Here is a 5,313-nt window from a genome sequence, read left to right as displayed (position 1 = left end):
TATGGCCATATATAATAATATATTGATCAATATACAGGAGTCTCTGATTGAATCATCTCAGCTCTCATATCACGTATGACGCGCCTACGTCACGTCGTCACAACCTGAAGCTAAAGTGGCGAGAGAGCCGTCTCGGCTCGAGCGCGGTCCGGATTTTAGCTCCACAGTGTCGCCAGCCAGACTCCCCACCACAGTGACACAAACCAACCAGCCGTCTCGAGGTAAGTTATAAAGAGAAGTTTGTTAATTTGTTAACATAAATACACAAGCATATAGTCTGAAACGTCTACAGTGGTTGATGTGCAAAGTTTAGCCAAGTGGTTATCGAAGTTGGATGTTTGTTCATTTTTTCCCCCCAAGGACTAGAAATACGTTATTTTTTTGAATTTCCCGCGCTACCAAGCTATTGTAAGCTTACTACTAGCGATATTTGCGTTGTCGAAATGGGTGTGTAGTTCTCATTGACAGTAGGGTCTGGTTCTACACATCTTGAAAACGTAAACGTAATACTTGGGTCGATATTATATGGTTGTAGTGGTCAATTTCAGGTGAGCCCACTTTATTTGGCTTGTCAGAGAACGTTAGCAACATCTATCTGGCTAATACTGCTGAGCCCCAACGTCAGCCTAGAAAGCCAGGCCTCAGTTAATTAGCCGCCTAGCTTACTCGGCTAACGCAAGGGAATCAAAGCAGAAGTGAAGTGCGACAAGATCTAAATGCACATCGCTAACTTGCTTAAAAAATGGGCACTACAGTATAGTAAAACGAGGCAATGTCCTGCATTATTTTTGGTAAAGCATAGCTGTTGCTGCTTCGGTTTTCCCATTGTGGTAACATCAATAGGTTTTTTTGAGTAACTTGCTCACGAACTAACTGCACTGTCCCGTTCTTGTAGAGCTAGCCTATTGTTAGAGGTTAACGAAGCCTTGTCGTCAAATTGGTGAATTTCAAAACGGTAGCCTACACGTCGTTGTCTTCGGCTACTCTGTGATAGTTCGGGGTTTGCTTTGCTCACAGCAATTGCATTCATTGAGTCATGTTGGTGTTCATGTTTACTCTTAAACGAATGCGCGAGTCATTCTTGTTCATCGGAATTCATTCTCGCCAGTTACATGCATGAGTTTAAGTCTTCCTTCGCTTAATCATCTTCATAAAAGAGTGCCTTCGTGCCAAGAACAGACGTGCAACTGTTAACGATGCTGGCTGCTGCGATTTCAATGTCTTATCTTCCCTGTTGTCGGGACGAGACACAGAGTGCCACTACGACGCTCTGCCACTGCGAGCTAGAATGCTGTAGTTCCACCAGTCTACCGAACTCCCCCCCCCCCCAGATTTAGCTCACAATTCTGACAATGATATAGAAGTGATGAGCTTGGTGGGTATCCTTGTGCCTATTTAAGGTTAAGTGTGTGTGTGATGAATGTTAATTTTCTGTTGCTCTTTTAACTTTTTTTTGCAGAGGTTGCTGAAGAGGTATGCAGCGATGGTCTGGAGGAAAAAATAGTCACATGGACTGGTGTGCATTCCAGTACTTGAAATGGTAAGCAATACTGTGCCTTTACTATGCTCACTCACTGGTGATCATGCACTAAATTGGGAATACATCTATCTGAACTTTGGGAGGAGGTTCAGACTCCCTTGGTGCAAATATAATCGTTTCAAAAAATATCCTTTATACCTCATTCAATCAAGCTACTGAATAAAACCGGGAATAAGAGAGATTGAGTGGGACAAAATGGACCTCTGCAGCTAGTGTTGGTACTGCTGGTGGGGATGGAAGCTAGGGTAAAAGTTGGGAGGGGGATATGTAGACATGAATGTATCCCTGTTTTAATTATTTTTATGTTAATTATGGAATGGATGTAACCTAGTTATTTATTGCAGGGTGAAGGTGTGGTTGGTTGTAGGACGGTGTGTGTGTGTGTGGGGGCGGGGGGGGGGGCGGTACTGAGCTGTGTGGGTGTGCGGTGTCGGGGGGGGGGTGTCTGGACTGGATTGGTCAGGGGCAGTGGGTTAGGACATCCAGATTTAGAGTTTACTTGAGCTACATTATTAACTGCACATTGAATGTGTGAAACTTGCTGATGTAACATGTTACATTCAAGGGTTCATTTGGCTAAATGTGGTTAAAATCATTGACCTGGGTTTACAAAGCTGGGCAATGTTGGGCACTTGTTTCAGACTATTGAAAGGAAGGAGTATGAGAATGTAACACAATGCTTAACATGAAAAATAAAACCCTTCATGAACCAACGGTGTATTTGGCCCCAAACTAGTGGCATACCCTTCAAGTTTCAATGGGTTAGAGAGTTAACATTCTTTTTACTTTACTTTTGCAGATGCTGTTGCTCAGGCACATCCAGGTGCGAGGATGGGGGAGATCCGGATGTCGCTAAATAAAAGAATCTGTGAACTGCTTCACCAAGAGAAAAAGAAGTCCATGGACAGGCCTATGAGCCCTCTTGTTGACCTTGAGTGACTGAGGCTGCGGGCGGTCTGCCCCTGAATTCACCTTCACTTTCTTTTCTTTTAAAAAAAAATATATCTGAAGGTGTGTGTGTGTGTGCGCGCGCGCGCGGGTGTGTGTGTGTGGGCGCGGGCACGCGTATGTGTTTGTGTGTGTGCGCGTGTGTGTGCACGCGTGCATGTGTGCCAGTGCTTTATGTGAGGTGTTTCGCTTACCGGCCACAGCCACAGTTTTTTGTTTTGTTTTGCTTTTTGTTTTATTTGGGTTTTTTTGTTTTGTTTTATTTGTTTTTTTTTTTAGAATATTTCTGCTTTTTCATTAAGTACAAGTTACTGGCCAAAGTGGGAGACTGAAATTGTTACTGGCCACAGGCAAGTTTCACCAGTATTTGGCCTGTTGGCCGGTGTCGTTGTCAAGTCGTTTCCCTGCCTGTCTGCCCCTCTGTCTCTGCATGTGTGAGCGGTGGTGTTAAAGGGTCGGTTGGTTTCATGTTTTTAATAAACCAATGTCAACAGTTGAATGAATTGAATTGATGTTTGGTCATTGTTGTAATTACATTACTTCATAAATGCCTTGTATAAAGTACGTTACAGTATATTGTGTAGTGTAATGCAATACATAAGTCAATATATGATTTAATTCATAAGCCATATACTATGGGATATAATCCAATATATGCAACAGTATACTTTACAGTATAATGCAATACATAAATCAATATATTATGGGATATAATTCAATATATGCAGTAATATACTGTACAGTATAATGCAATACATTAATCAGTATATGATTCATCAATAAGCCATATATTATGGGGTATAATTCCATATATGCAGTAATATACTGTACAGTATAATGCAATACATAAATCAATATATGATTCATCAATAAGCCATATACTATGGGGTATAATTCAATATATGCAACAATATATTGTACAGTATAATACAATACATAAATCAATATATGATTTATCAATAAGTCATATACTATATGGGATATAATTCCATATATCCAACAATATATTTCACAGTATAATGCAATACATAAGTCAATATACGAAAACGGCAATAATGTCTATATTCTCGTATACCGCAAAATATATCACTTTATATTGTGCAATATACTGCTGTACAATATAAAATGATATATTGGCAAACAATATATTGTAGTATATTATAATATATTTTCATTTCATATATTCAAAAATATATTTTCCTTCCGTAAGGGTAAACACTAGTGGAGTTACTGCACTTTGCCTTTGTAGCCTTTGTACACAAGGTAGCAAGGTAGACTTCATCGGGTACTGCCTACTCAGTGTAAAAGCACGAAAAAAAAAGACAGAGTCCTTACCGGTCTACCATAGGCATGGAGCTGGCGCTGGCCAGGGCCACACAAACACCCCGAAAAAGAGCAGACTTCATCGGGGACGGCCTACTCAGCATAGGGTGCTGAAGGCTGGAGGTTGAGTGAAAGCAGGAAAAAAAAGACATACTCTCATGCACATGTGTACACAAGGTAGCAAGCTAATACTCCCATGCACATGTGTACACAAGGTAGCAGGCTAATACTCCCATGCACATGTGTACACAAGCTAGCAGGCTAATACTCCCATGCACATGTGTACACAAGCTAGCAGGCTAATACTCCCATGCACATGTGTACACAAGGTAGCAGGCTAATACTCCCATGCACATGTGTACACTCATAGCAGGCTAATACTCCCATGCACATGTGTACACAAGCTAGCAGGCTAATACTCCCATGCACATGTGTACACAAGCTAGCAAGCTAATACTCCCATGCACATGTGTACTCAAGCTAGCAGGCTAAAGCTGCTGTGCACATGTGTACACAAGCTAGCAGGCTAAAGCTGCTGTGCATGCATACGTGCAGGCCCGCCGATAGTGGGGGACAAAGGGGACAGTTGTCCCAGGCCCATACAAAGGGGGGGTCCAGAATTGGGACACCATTACATTGCAGGTATATAGGAGGGGGCCTTTTCACATGTTTTTGTCCTGGGCCCGGCAAAAGCTGTCAGTGGCCCTGCCTTGGAGTGTCACGAGCAGTAAATGCAACAGAGAGGAACCATTCGAAGCACCATGCAAGCATTCCTACATTCCCATTGGCTGTGGCATCATAGCTCATGAGCATAATACTCCCTGAAGTTCCACTGCAAGCTGTTGCTCAAAATCTTCTGTTGCCAGCGACTCAACACAAAGTCTTTACTTCCGTCGCCGTTGTCGCTCTTGTCGCTTCTGGTGTGTTTGTGCAATTACATGTAAGATTGCAATGGCACTAGCCAATTGGAATGTCTGAATGCTTACATTCTTCTGTTAACAGTGTTAACGGTGTTGCTTTTATTGCTCGTGCCGCTCTAGCTATGAAAACAGTCAAAAGCAGCTTTAGTCGCTTCTGGTGTGTTTATGCCATGAGGCCACACGTCACATGTGGACGCCACCTGCTTCCTCCCGCCGCTGACATGAAAGCATCACATACACAAAGCTACACATGTGGCACAATAACAGAAGCCTCATTTCATCATTCATCTGATGCCTCTGCCCATAGGAGAGCACATTATAGCATTAGCCTAATGCCTCTGCCCATAGGAGAGCACATTATAACATTAGCCTGATGCCTCTGCCCATAGGAGAGCACATTATAACATTAGCCTGATGCCTCTGCCCATAGGAGAGCACATTATAACATTAGCCTGATGCCTCTGCCCATAGGAGAGCACATTATAACATTAGCCTGATGCCTCTGCCCATAGGAGAGCACATTATAACATTAGCCTGATGCCTCTGCCCATAGGAGAGCACATTATAACATTAGCCTATATT

At 42.6% G+C, this 5,313-nt stretch overlaps 1 long non-coding RNA gene across 2 annotated transcripts; it reads left to right on the top strand.

Annotated features, from left to right (window-relative positions):
• LOC134458718 (uncharacterized) lies at positions 1 to 2,693 on the top strand. 2 transcript variants are annotated; one of them, XR_010036600.1, is made up of 3 exons: positions 1 to 221; positions 1,460 to 1,540; positions 2,340 to 2,693. It is a non-coding gene; the product is annotated as an uncharacterized LOC134458718 (long non-coding RNA). The 2 variants fall into 2 exon arrangements; XR_010036601.1 differs by lacking the exon at positions 1 to 221 and adding an exon at positions 527 to 548.
• The last annotated feature ends 2,620 nt before the right edge of the window (positions 2,694 to 5,313 follow it).

The sequence above is a fragment of the Engraulis encrasicolus genome, chromosome 11 (assembly GCF_034702125.1).
Source record: "Engraulis encrasicolus isolate BLACKSEA-1 chromosome 11, IST_EnEncr_1.0, whole genome shotgun sequence".
Classification (NCBI taxonomy): Eukaryota; Metazoa; Chordata; class Actinopteri; order Clupeiformes; family Engraulidae; genus Engraulis; species Engraulis encrasicolus.
Note: the sequence above shows the minus strand (reverse complement) of the source record. Positions and strands in the feature narration are given on the sequence as shown.